At 39.3% G+C, this 14,805-nt stretch overlaps 1 long non-coding RNA gene across 1 annotated transcript; it reads right to left on the minus strand.

Moving 5' to 3' along the window:
* Positions 1-11,970: 11,970 nt before the first annotated feature.
* On the minus strand, positions 11,971-14,501 carry LOC120745391. Its single transcript, XR_005698622.1, has 3 exons — positions 14,491-14,501; positions 12,368-12,370; positions 11,971-12,302 (listed from the first exon to the last, which is right to left on the minus strand). It is a non-coding gene; the product is annotated as an uncharacterized LOC120745391 (long non-coding RNA).
* Between the last annotated feature and the right edge of the window lie 304 nt (positions 14,502-14,805).

Consider the following 14,805-nt stretch of genomic DNA (forward strand, 5'->3'; position numbering starts at 1 on the left):
CTAGTAGTTGAATTTCTGCCAGTCATCTGATTATTGTAGCATCTTTATCCTACCATGCATTGGCTTCTGGCGACTGTTGCTTTGATTTGGTGCGATAATCAATAAACCTGAACTGGGCTGGATTGAATTAGCTGGCTCTGCAACTAGCGGCCATTTCTACACACTCCGCCTCCTGCCCTCTTGCAGAAAGTTTTCAAATTTGCAAGAAGCAAAGCATCCCCACTGAAACAGTACAAGTAAATCTTCATTTTATGGGCACAGAGAACATAAAATAGTTCTGAAAAACCTTGAAAACTTTGTTCATTTCTTTCCATTCTTGTGCATGTCTTATATTTCAGAGCCTCAAGCCAAATTACAAATTACAAAAAGGGGTCAGTTTTTCTTAATTACGCATGTTTCCCATGTTCCTAATGAAGTCTTTGATGGGAGATAGCGTATCAGTATAATGTTAAAGTCCATTTATGCAAACAAGTCAACCATGATGTGAACTGCAGGCATATTTTTCTTAACCAATCTTGCAATGAGCACAAACTGGAATTTCCATCCTCTTAAATGATTAAAAAATTATTTCCACCTGCTTAAATTATTCTGCTTGCACCTGTGTATTACAAAGACTGCATTAGTAAATGGATTTCATCCGTGGTTACTTCCACAGAAGTAAAGTGAAATTAATTAATGAAAGACCAAGACAGACTTTTAATTCATTTGAAAGCCTGATGCTTAACATCGTCCACCCCAGCTGTGAAACTCAGAAACCAGTCTTACTTGTTATCATCTATCGTCCACCTGGGCCTTACACAGAGTTTCTGTCTGATTTCTCAGACTTTATATCTAATTTAGTTCTGAGCTCAGATAAAATAATTATTGTGGGTGATTTTAACATCCATGTAGATGCTAAGAATGACAGCCTCAACATGGCATTTAATCTGTTATTAGACTCAATTGGTTTCTCTCAAAATGTAAAAGAACCCACCCACCACTTTAATCACACTCTAGATCTTGTTTTAACATATGGCATAGAAACTGAACATTTAACAGTGTTTCCTGAAAACCCTCTCCTGTCTGATCATTTCCTGATAACATTTACATTTACAATAATTGATTACACAGCGGTGGAGAGTAGACTTTATCAAAGTAGATGTCTTTCTGAAAGCGCTGTAACTAAGTTTAAGAATATAATCCACCCACTGTTATCATCTTCAATGCCCTGTACCAACACAGAGCAGAGCAGCTATCTGAACGCTACCCCAACAGAGGTCGATTATCTTGTTAATCATTTCACCTCCTCACTACGTACGACTCTGGATACTGTAGCTCCTGTGAAAACTAAGGTCTCTAATCAGAAGTACCTGACTCCGTGGTATAATTCTCAAACACGTACCCTAAAGCAGATGTGCTATGTACCACAGGCCTTCAAGCTGGCTGTAGTTAAACCTTTACTCAAAAAGCATCTCTAGACCCAGCAGTCTTAGCTAATTATAGGCCAATCTCCAACCTTCCTTTCATTTCCAAAATCCTTGAAAGAGTAGTTGTCAAACAGCTAACAGATCATCTGCAGAGGAATGGTTTATTTGAAGAGTTTCAGTCAGGTCTCAGAGCTCATCACAGCACAGAAACAGCTTTAGTGAAGGTTACAAATGATCTTCTTATGGCCTCTGACAGTGGATTCATCTCTGTGCTTGTCCTGCTAGACCTTAGTGCAGCAGTTCGATACTGTTGACCATAATATCCTATTAGAGCGATTAGAACATGCTGTAGGTATTACAGGTACTGCACTGCAGTGGTTTGTATCATATCTATCTAATAGACTCCAGTTTGTGCATGTAAATGGAGAGTCCTCTTCACACACTGAGGTCAATTATGGAGTTCCACAGGGTTCAGTGCTAGGACCAATTCTGTTTACATTATACATGCTTCTCTTAGGCAGCATCATTAGAAGACATAGCATACATTTTCACTGCTATGCTGATGACACCCAGCTCTATCTGTCCATGAAGCCAGATAACACACACCAATGAGTTAAACTGCAGGAATGTCTTAAAGACATAAAGACCTGGATGGCCGCTAACTTTCTGCTTCTTAATTCAGATAAAACTGAGGTTATTGTACTCGGCCCTGAAAAGCTTAGAAATATGGTATCTAACCAGATTCTTACTCTGGATGGCATTACCTTGGCCTCCAGTAACGCTGTGAGGAACCTTGGAGTCATTTTTGACCAGGACATGTCCTTCAACGCACATATTAAACAAATATGTAAGACTGCTTTCTTCCATTTGCGCAACATCTCTAAAATTAGAAATATCCTGTCTCAGAGTGATGCTGAAAAACTAGTTCATGCATTTATTACTTCCCGGCTGGACGACTGTAATTCATTATTATCAGGATGTCCAAAAAACTCACTGAAAGGCCTTCAGCTAATCCAAAATGCTGCAGCAAGAGTCCTGACAGGGACTAGAAAGAGAGAGCAGATTTCTCCTGTTTTGGCTTCCCTTCATTGGCTTCCTGTTAAATCCAGAATTGAATTCAAAATCCTGCTCCTCACATACAAGGTCTTAAATAATCAGGCCCCATCTTATCTTAATGACCTTGTAGTACCATATCACCCTATTAGAGCACTTCGCTCTCACACTGCAGGCCTACTTGTTGTTCCTAGAGTATTTAAAAGTAGAATGGGAGGGAGAGCCTTCAGTTTTCAGGCCCCTCTTTTGTGGAACCAGCTTCCAGTTTGGATTCGGGAGACAGACACTATCTCTACTTTTAAGATAAGGCTTAAAATTTCCTTTTTGCTAAAGCATATAGTTAGGGCTGGACCAGGTGACTCTGAATCCTCCCTTAGTTATGCTGCAATAGACGTAGGCTGCCGGGGATTCCCATGATGCATTGAGTTTTTCCTTTCCAGTCACCTTTCTCACTCACTATGTGTTAATAGACCTCTCTGCATTGAATCATATCTGTTATTAACCTCTGTCTCTCTTCCACAGCATGTCTTTTATCCTGTCTTCCTTCTCTCACCCCAACCGGTCGCAGCAGATGGCCCCGCCCCTCCGTGAGCCTGGTTCTGCTGGAGGTTTCTTCCTGTTAAAAGGGAGTTTTTCCTTCCCACTGTCGCCAAAGTGCTTGCTCATAGGGGGTCATATGATTGTTGGGTTTTTCTCTGTATCTATGAAGCGCCTTGAGGCGACTTTTGTTGTGATTTGGCGCTATATAAATAAAATTGAATTGAATTGAATTGAATTGAATTGAAAGGTGTATATTCATCACGACACGTGAACAGAAAGGCAGTTGGGTAGAATCATTTATTTGGTAGCTTTACACAAGAGAAACAAAACAGGCACACAAAACAACGCACATAATTAACACGTTAAACCTGAACACATGATGTAGACTGAACATGAAAAAAGCTCAAAGCGCAGTTGTGGCATGATAGCACACAGTCTGTAATAATCTGCCACTGCAGCAGCTGTTTGCGTGTTACAGCTCCTCAGCTACAGCCACAAGCAACTAGTGTCACAGCTGGTGTGCAAGCAGGCACAGTGTGAAGCAGAGCATGGCATAAAGAATAATCTATAAAGTAGCTGCAGGATGTCATAGACTGGCATTCTGAATTTTTTGGGAATATTCTTTTAGCCTTTAAAGCAAAGAGGAAAGTTGAGTGTGAGGGTCAGCTTGTCTGGATCACAATGAAACGCCCCAACAGCTTCTCCCTGATATCAGAAAGCTGCCCACAGGATTAATGCCACTGAGCCTCTTAATACGCTGACATTTTCTCCACTCCAGCACGAGGATGACTTTTACTGTGAAATGCCTCAACAACTCTTTGAGTTCATTAGAGAGAAATTCCCTCCGGCATTATCAGTAGAATAAAATTAATGTTGTTGATGAACTAAAAATTGAATCAAATTAAATATTTTAAAAAAGAATGTATATGAAAGATGCAAATGAGCGCCATGTGCCTTTATTATTCTTGAGTCTGCATCTAGACGTCTCAGCGTTAGTGTTTAGGCCACTGCCATACTCGTTTTAAGGAGCTGCTTTCAAGAGGCTTCTTAACTAAAAAGAAATGGAGATGTGATTAAAAAAACAATTTTGCCATTTTCATAAAGGAGTCAGTGATGTTTGACTTCCTGCTGCCAGCTTCCTGTGGCTAATCAAGGAATTAATGGTAGTTTTAGCATAATTGGTCAGAACTTGGTTTCTATAGCAACACGTCTTGCTCTGGCTACAGGGATGGGTTGTAGCAGTCACATTAGACAGACACCCAGTGCTGCTGCTTTGTTTGTGGTTGTAGCTGAGCAGTGACTTTTTTTCTACAGTGCCTTATAATACAAAAAATAAAAAATAAATGTTTTCACCACTGAAACATGAGCAATATAACTGGGCTTCATAAAACCATCAGAGTTAAACCCTTTGTGACACGAATCAAAACAGAACCACGGGAAGCTATCGAGTACAAGAACACATATAAATCACAATAATATAGAGAATATAGAGACAGAGTTTTGCATTGTAAGCCACACGTATAGTTTGCAACATAGCTTTTGCTTCTCCTGAGTTGTCATCAGGCAATACTGACCACAAGAACACTTTTTTCTGACATCATTAATACATTCACAAAAAAATCAACAGTGATAACAAAGTCACAGGCCACTGCGCAGTAAACATCCTCTGTCCATGACACTTGAGCTAGCATGCTTCAATTCTATAACACGTTTAGATTATTGAATAAAAAGTACACAAAAGTAGTTCCTCTAACCCAGAGTATGGTTACGCCGAGCTCACAACATGATTTCAAATTTATGATGCCGGGGGCCTTCTCGAGGCTCTTCTCAAATACTAGAACAGTTCTGTACATGTTGACAAAGGCATGAACGGGTAACACATTCAACTTGTACTACAACAGTGACTGTGTAGCAATAAAGATGGCATTAAAAAAAGCAACACGAAACAGAGCAAAGATCCAAAACATTCTAACTGTAACATAAAGTACTGTGCAAAGGTTTCAGGCACTGTTTCTCCCTTATTATCCTGCAACAGCTGCTGTATGTGCGACAGAGATTTGGGGTCAAAACTACGACGCAAGTTCAACACACCCTGGATATTTTTCAATTTGCTTTACTGAGTGCAATCACAAGTCTGTTTACTTAGTGCTACAGTTAACTAGAGAAAACAGTGGTTTGAGCCCACGGCACGACCATGTGCAATGACCTTGTAGGCTGGTTGCCTTTGAAATAGTTGCTTCAAAGACAGGGACCAGGTCGAAGACCACTCACAGTCAGAGTGGCTTTGATCTGTCAAGGTGATAATAAATCATCAGTGAGATGGAGTCACTTTGCTGTCAGTCTGCTAGCAGTTTGCAACTAAATTGGGTCAAGTTGGGTCAAGTAAATTGGCAATTACGTGCAATTTGTTTCCAATAATATGGCAATTAACTGAGATAAACTGTCAACTATGCAGTCTGTCATGCACATACACAGAAATTCACATTAACTACTTACATTCAAAGTCCAGATCTGAAGCAGATGGACAGGTCTAAAGCTACATACATCACACTAACAAAAATCAAAAATACGATGGCAGCTACAATAAACACAGCTGCTGCAGCCAAACTCAGGACACAAAGGAAATGCCAGCAGTGTGTGAGTCTAATTTGCAGAGCTGCACTGAAACTTAAAAGGTGTCGTGAAAGTGCAAAGTGCAGGTCATTCATTGGTGTACAAAGGCTTGGAAATACAGACTGGGGGCAGTCTTCCTCCACGGCACCAGTCCTACTGAAGAGCTGGCCTTTTCCAATAACCAGTGTGACCTCTTAAGGAAGTAACTAGCAGCTCCTTCCTTAAAGGAAAATTCATACATTGTGTGTCAGTGCTTGATTAATATAAAAAGATTATCATGTAACAGATTAATTAGACCACCACCAAAAGTAAGGATTATGGCACAGCCTTAAACGAACAATATCACTAAATACTAGAATTACTTTTTATGCTTCTGCAATGGTTAATCCACAAGTTTACACATGCTTTTATTATCAAAATGATATTTCTAATGCTAAAGTATAATTACTGTTGTTATGCATGAATTTTCCTATTTAGCCAAAAGCAGAAAAATATAGCAAAGCACATTATTATTATTATTATTATTATTATTATTAATTTAATAAGATTCCAAATTACAGTTAATTACTTGCATTCCTTAATAGAAATATTAGTTTTGGTGTGATTGTTATCCTTGATTAATTTCTGATTTCTAACAAGTTTTTAACATTGTAAGCAATTAGTAAAATTTATTTACTCTCTCTACATTTGTAGACATCGGTCTTGCTTCCTCTACCCACTTCCATACGTAGGAATGCAAATTGTAAAGAATTGACCTTTTTAAAACAGTGTAATCAAAGTAGCATTTGCTTTCAATGTATGATCTCTAGATGAAAGAAGAACTCCACATAGCCTGTACTCATAAGCCCAAGCTGGAGAAATCAGGGTTCGACTCTGTCTGTCTGCATATAAGCTGTATTATGAAGCACAACACATCTGACTCTCAGAAACAGTCACATCATGTCAGTCTGAGGCTGCTCTGAGCCCACATCTGATGCAGGTTTTCACTATGCTAAGTGAAGTTTTATCCTTTTATTTCTGTCTATATTATGTTAAATATAATGTACTCCATAAACTCTAAGCTACTGTAGTGACACTGAAAACTCAAAGTTGAGCCTGCAGACCAACTCCGAATTGGTCTTTACTTAAATGAACAGAGAGAAGCGAGTGAGGCTAAATCCTTGTCAGAAGAAAATTGTACATAGTGTGATCAGCTACATGAAATGTGTTTTTTATTGATCACTAAGCAATCCACATGTCTACGTGACTTTTTACATGAACTCTTGTGTGATAAACTTATTTAGCATCTAACAGCTTCCTCTTTTCTAAGAACATACAGACTTAGAAAAGGGGAACCTCAGCTCTAAGTTCTTGGAATAACTTTGTTACCTTTGTACACACACAAGCTTGTATAAATAAAGAACGCAGACAGTGACAGAGCGCCAGTCCGTGAGTGCCTCCTGCGAGGACGAGCACTCTGTGACTGCCCTCGCGAGTAAAGACGACTGCAGTGTTTGTGTTTTCTAACTCAGGTGTCTCAGCTGAAGAACTGTGGGGCGATTCTTAGAAATCCCCTGTCATTTAAATTGGTCCTTCGAGCTCAGCGATGGAAACAACAGACGCGTTTCTGTGACTTCAATCCGAGGTCTGACTGCTGTATCCTGACGTTGTGGGAAGCCAGCACCGAAGTCTGTCGACAGCCCCCTCCAGGTAGAGGAGAAAGTCCTGGGACGTGAATTGGGGTCCAGGCTGGTGAATTAGTTCTGGTCCATGATGCTGGGATCCAGCCAGACGACCTGAACAACCAGAGGGTGAGAAAACACTGTTTAGGTCTAACCCGCCGCAAGGGTCTAAGTTTTGCGCAGTAGGTCTAACCCACCGCAAGCGTCTAAGTTTTGCGCAGTAGGTCTAACCCGCTGCAAGCGTCTAAGTTTTGCGCAGTAGGTCTAACCCACTGCAAGGGTCCAAACAGGTCTAACCCGCCGCAAGGGACCAAACAGGTCTAACCCGCCGCAAGGGTCTAAAGGGGTCTAACCCGCCACAAGGGTTTGAAGAAATAAACACGTGAAATAAGTTTAAGTTCGCCGAAAGGAACTGTGTTTAGACTGGTTTTAGAGGTAGCCGTCAAATACTTCGTAACAAATTAGCGCGCAAATGTCTATGTGTGTATGTGTTTGGAAGTAAGTTGATTTTACAGCACAAATAAACTGCTGAACTACTTCCATCTTTGTGTATCCTGCAAAAGCCCACGTACTGGTGAAAAAGGGGAAAGGTTGAGTTCCGCCCAAGCGCGTAGATTTGGCATGGACGGAAGGGACACGTCCCCACCAATATCCAGCGATTATTGAATCGTCCCCACCAATAATTAGATCTCTTCGAGTAAAGAAAAACAAAACCGATAGAAAGAAAAGAAAAACGATCTGTCAACGTCTCGTTCACCTAGTGATGCAGAAAGAGTTAAATTACGTTCTCTACTGGAGTCCTACCTCATATGACAAATATGGCCAATGTGATTGGCTGTGCCTTTCAGGGAGCTCTGTTTAGTTTTATCAGCGGCAAGCCTGCGCTGCGAGGACCTGCAAGGAGGAGAGGAGGACGGCAGCAACAAGGAAGAAGCTGGATATAAGAGAGTGTTTCAAAGAAACCTGTAAGTCACTTAAAGTCAAGCTCACTCATAAAATGTGTCCGTCACAATAACGTTACAGGCTATGCTAGGCTATGGCCCACATCAGTCTAAAATTGTATGTAACCATGAATAACGTGTTTTGGAAACTAACTGCACAACAGGCAGCACTATTGGTTATTTCAGTCTCCCAGAGTAGCATTTCTAATTTTGATTGAAACTGTCAGAGAAAACAGCAGCCTCGAGTAAGACAGGATATTAGTTTACAGAGGCTGTTAACATTATATGTCTAACATTAAAATGTTGGTGACACAATAATTTCATCCTAATGGCACTGACATATTCATAGGGTTAATGTTTGAGACAAAATATCATGAGGTAGTCATGATTTTGCAAATATTCCACCTTGTAGTGCAGTTTGCACAACTAGTTTTAAAAATGAACTCACCCTACAAACATTACTGATGTGTGACTCATCAGCAATGTTTGTATAGTGTGCCTAAAAGGTTGCATAATTTTGCTGAGAGATCTTTTACTTTGTGGTAATCTTAGATGAGTAGTTTTATGGACAAAAACCACCAGGTCATTCAGTGTTCCCTTAGTGCTAATGTGTAAGAGATGTTTGTGTACTATAAATGAAGTAATGTTGTTAAGTCCTTAAAGTCATATTCTTTTATTGTCATGACTCTATTTGAAGCTATTTTTATTTTTGTATGATACCTGATTTATATAGAATATGGCTGAAGTAAACTAAAGCCTAAAATACTTAGTCATTTTTTTAGTAGTAACATTATATAATTCACATATAAAACTATGAATTGTAATTTTAAATGGTTTAAAAGTATGCAGAATAGCACATGTAGGCAAGTATATTCTCCTTTTTTTTTTTTTTTTATCAAGAAGCAAAGACAAAAAGGAAGAAAAAAAAGAAACAGGGCAGGGTTCAGTGGTTGAATCATCCGTCCCCACCAATGCCAAAACCAAATCTACACCCTTGGTTCCGCCTCATAAAACTGACACCGCTCCGTGAATAGCGCGGAGTAGAAAGGCGTGTCAGCCACCACCCCCGAGTCAAGTGTACCAGAGAAGGCTCTGTAGTTCTGTGACAATGGGGAATCAGCCCACCAAACTCACTGCTGACGAGCAGTGGCTAGAAAAGTAATGTCCAGGCGCCGGACAAATCAGTGCTTGTAGATGGAGAAAAACTAAGAAAACAAAATGTCTCCAGCTTGGGAAAGGGTGAAACTGCAGATCACCCGAAGCCCTTGGTGGATACAAAATAAAATATAAATAAAATATTGTAATATACCATTGCTGTTATAAAAAAAAAAAGATAATAACATTAATAATGACATAATATTAATATGAAGAGGCACTTTAGTCAGTTATGATGTGAGGTGGATAATTGTTAGAAGTAGTCTGCATCAAGCTTAAGGTTTGCTCAAATTCAGTATAATGACATATGAAATAAAGAAAATACCTAAACTAATTAAGTGCATAAGAGGCACTTGACCTGCTTGAAAACCTGTCATCCTAGATGAGATTTTGCTGAGATATAGAGCACACCTATAGTAACAACTAATAAGCTAAACCCTGTAGACAACAGCTAAAGCTACAAGATTGAGAAGCTGAATTAAATATGTGGACACTGCTAAGCTAATGAGCAAGTTACACTTTTTTTTTAAATTTATTTATTTATTATTATTATTTTATTTTTTTTAGAGCAGGAGCTGCATGCTATTAAAGCTCACACATGCAGCTGTCTGTGAGCTCAGTTTTTTCCTCACACTTCTGATTTGTTTTTGGCAGCAGCTTTTATTTTTCTTTTTGTGTCCTGACTCATGTGTGTAGCAACTTGTTTTTTTTTGTTTGTTTGTTTTGTTGGTTTGCAACACAAATTTGTGATCATATTTGTGGATCACAGTGACACATAATGATTAGGCATATGATTTACTAATGTCTAGTTTTAGAGCTGTGAGCAATGCATCCACATTGAGATTAAAAGCCTGGTGCATACTTTATATGAAGCTGCTATAGAAAAAATGGAACCTTGTGGGAAAAGTTCAAATAAAGAAGTTTTTTAAATCCTAACTTAAAAGTTTGAAATATGTAAGATGTGTGAGATGTGTGAATTCTTTGAAAAAAATAGAAATGACCTAAGATGTAATGTTGCATCTACCAAAAAGCAGAAGAAGCATTACAGACAAATACAGTTTTAGCATTGCCTGACTATGATAAGCCTTGCTACCTACATGTAGATGGAGGAGCAGGTTACATGAAAGCAGTTTTAACACAGGCATTTGGAGAAAAACAATGCCCGCTTGCATTTTACTTGTGCAAATTAGACTCTGTTGCATCAGGCCTGCCTACATATGTGCAAACCTGTGTGATCTCAGATGCCCTCATGTGTGAATTATGCAGCCAATAGTGTGGTGCATTTACCATTAGCAAGTAGGCATCATGTTTGCTGCCTCCTATATAATCTTGGCTCTATCCTCTAGCTTTCCTGATGCTCCCTCGCCTGATCCACACAGACTCTTTCCAGTAGAATGAACGTGACAGCTCTGTGCTACATATAACAGATAACTAATGTGGAAAATACCCCGACCTGATTCACCTCCAAATTGTCTAAATTTCACACAGTGGCTCTAGGCTGTATATAAAAGACATATTATCCAGGACATGCCGTCATGTGAAAAAGACAATTTTCACAGGACTTGAAGTAAAAACAAAGTACTGCTTCCATAGGAACAAACAGGGTAATTAGCAGCCACATGCTGCTGATCAAATATATTTGATTAAGTGATTATCACCAAATGTGAGCACCTCTATAAAACCAGAAGGTTGGTCAGTTTGTTGGTCTGAAACATTCATGTGTGTGATAACATGATGCCACCCTCTTCCTAAGAGAGGGCGTTCATGCAAATTCACCCCCAAGGTCAGACCATGCACTGCAAAATGTTTCAAAAAACCCAAGAGCTCTTCAGACCTCATTAGCATTTCAAATGTTAAAGTTCATGGCAGATGAGACCAAAGTGGAGATGTTTGGCTGTAATACAGAGTGTCATATTTGGTAAATAAACAAACTTAGCATGTCAGCACAAAGAACTCATACCAACTGTCAAGCATGGTGGTGGAGGGTTAATGAGTTTAGCTTGGTTTGCAGGACCTGGGTACGTTGCAAAACATTAAATTGAACATGAATTCCTCTGTGCATGAAAGTTTTCCAAAGTCAGATGTGAGGCCTGACAGGGTCTAACAGCTAAAGCTTGGCTGAAATCATGCAATAGGACCCGAGCACAGCAACAAATCTCCAACAGAATGGCTGAAAAAGAAAAGAATCAAGGTGGTGCAATGACCAAGTGTGGCAGGATCTTAATGAACTGTAGCCCAAATTCCTCCACAACACACTATAAGGTGCACTTAAAATTCTTTAGTTTTCTCAAAATTTGACAGTGCGCCTTATGTATGAAATCTGGTTGTTTTTGCTGACCTCAAACCAATTTTATGTGGTACACAGCGCTCAGAAATCTGTCAAAAAATCTTTCAATACGACTTAGGTTGTATTAAGCTACGAAGCCGCAACGGTTGATGGATTGTCAGAGCATTACGGCTACCAGAGTCAGGAGCCTCGCTGACTTGGAGTAATCTGGGTCCAAAACTCCGTCCTCTTCAGGTCCTAAAGTCAAACGAACACTGCAGCATCACTGAGAGTTAAAAACTGTCTAAATTCTTTCATCTTTAATAACATAATCAGCGTTGCTGCTTTACCAGATGTAACAATTAAGTTTAACATCCAGGCATCCATGAAAACAGAAGTTATTAAATTTAATGGAGTTAGAAGTTACCAGTTAGCTCGCAGGTTTCCATTTAAACATGATAGACCATACCTTCCCAAAGTGTGGGAAGGGGGGGCGCAGAGCAATTGCAGGGGACGCAGTATGAAAAAGAAAAAAAACAAAAAAAAACAAAGCTTGGACACTGCTAGCATGGGGCGCCTCCACAAACGCAAATCAGGAGATGAAGAATCGCTGAATATGTTTCCAAACCAACTTCATTCTAAGCCAAAGACTAGAAAACCTGCACAACTAACTTGCACAAGTGCCGAGGTAGGTCTCCCCTGCAGAATTGGTTTTCCCTTTGTCGGGAGCACGCACTGGGCTCTTCAAATCACAGACAAACAGTATTCCACATTCCTGATTTTAAGTTCACAAACACTTGTTGTAATGACTAACTACTCCTGACATTTTGGAGATGTTATCTCTTTATACAGTAAAGTTACAGTGGAGTACAAATAATATCAGGCTCATCCTGCCACGATTTGTTCCCCCTGTCTAAATCCCGGACAAACAGTATCCCACAGTTGTTTATGTTTTTGAACCCATTTTGCAGAGGGATTGAAAAATGTATTGATAGCAATGTTGAATATTATTACACAGGAAAAAAACCAGAGGTGTGGACTCGAGTCACATGACTTGGACTCGAGTCAGACTCGAGTCATTAATTTTATGACTTTAGACTTGACTTGAAAAAATGTTCTAATACTTGTGACTTGACTTGGACTTTTACACCAATGACTTGGGACTTGAATTGGACTTGAACCGGTTTACTTGAAAAGACTTGATATTTTACCCCAAATATAAAATTTAACATGCATATTATATAGAGATTGAAAATGTGACGTCATTCACGGGTAGAACCGCAAAGGATTCTGGTACTAGCGCACGCAGGCTTTCAATTGAAATCAGTTATACAGCGATAAAAAGAAACACAAAAATGTCAAGAAGCTGTTGTATTATTAACTGCAATAGCCGGTCGCATGACAGCCACGGGAAGCCGACGGGTAAAGAGATCGGTTGTTATCGGATTACGTCGTTGAAGAGAAATTGTTCGAGCCATGTTTCCGAAGTAACAAAGAGGCGACGGGTGGCCTGGATTGCAGCCATTCAAAGACCAAATATAACGTCCCAGAACACTCCAGCTCACAGGTTAGTCTGCTCCAAGCATTTCCACACAGGTCAGTCTGCTGTTGTAGTTAATGCGTCATTTTCATAACATAATTGGTGATATAGGTTACAAGCAAGTCTGGCGCTGAACAGAAATTGTCGCGCTATGCTCCTTTATTTATTGTGCATAAATAGTGAATTGTCCTGACACAATATTGTGTTTCGCTTCTGTTATTATGGTACATTGACAAAAACATATACTTTCATTCACAGGGTAAAACAGTTGTTTTGTATCACCAATCGCCCAGTACGATTACAGCATACAATATTATTGTCACTGCTACATTTCTGTGATGCTACCAGAAATTATTTCCACTGCTAATTAATTACCGTTGAGCTCAAAGGTCCTAAACGGTTAACGAATGTGTATTTATGACGACGATTTGTGAGACTGGTAAACTTATGATACATACGATGGTCTTTACTTTCTACACGGTGCATTTCAAGGTCCTGTACCCATCCGTCGGTAAACTGTACCTGGGCTTGTTGCAGTGACCGGAAGTTACTAAACTTCATGAGTGTATGCACTCACTCCAAGAAGCGTATAATTATAAATATGCATATAAATATGCTACGATGAGATAGCTGACTTCATCTAACTAGCAAATGTTTTCCAGGCTACGTTGGTGATGCAGTTTTTTTTTTTTTAAATGATATTTAAAAAAAAAAAATCATTTATTTATGTATGATATTTTTGTCATGCGATTTTAAAGCCGGTCCTACAAGCGCATCCAAGAATAACATGCAGCTTATCTCAGAACTGTCGGTGAAAATTATTCTTGGAGCTAGGTTTAATTGAGCTGCATTTTAAAGAGGTGCAATTTCACAATTTGTGTATATTTTCTAAGTTCACTATTTTGTCATGTGTTGAGAAAAACACAGATTTAAAAATTACATGGTCTAATATTTACATTTAGCATATAACTGCAACATGCTTTTTTTTTTCGTTTTTTTTTTAAAGACTCGAAAGGACTTGAAATTCAAAATTTCAGACTTGTGACTTTACTTGGACTTTTACACCAGTGACTTGAGACTCGACTCTGACTTGCCTGACATTACTTGAGACTTGACTTGAGACTTGAGGATAAAGACTTGAGACTTACTTGAGACTTGCAAAACAATGACTTGGTCCCACCTCTGAAAAAAACAACTACATGTAAAATAATTACACTGTGAGGCCTCTGCCTTTGTAAACAGAGGGACAGTAGCTGCATGCGTATATGTAAGCGTGTAAAACCTGCAGATAGAGACAAAATATTGTTAATCTGACTATCTGCCATTCTGCAATTCATCTCATGTAAACAATAATGTGGCGCACAGCGTGACGTGAATAAAGGCACATACCTTTGATGTTGCGTGAGGAACTCTGTATTCCTTGTCCACACATAAACGCAAAAAAGGAGTTTTAAAAATCTCCGTTTTCGGTGATTCGAAACGCCGTTTACGTGTGCACGAAACAGCTGCGTTTTCAAAAATACCCGTGTAGGTGTGGACGTAGCGTAAAAGAGTTAGTAGTTTATTTTCTTACTACCTGTAATTTATTGCAGATTACTTGTGTTTGCTTAATTGTTCACTAAATGTTTGA

The sequence above is a fragment of the Simochromis diagramma genome, unplaced genomic scaffold, assembly GCF_900408965.1.
Source record: "Simochromis diagramma unplaced genomic scaffold, fSimDia1.1 OVJJ01000159.1, whole genome shotgun sequence".
Taxonomy (NCBI): domain Eukaryota; kingdom Metazoa; phylum Chordata; class Actinopteri; order Cichliformes; family Cichlidae; genus Simochromis; species Simochromis diagramma.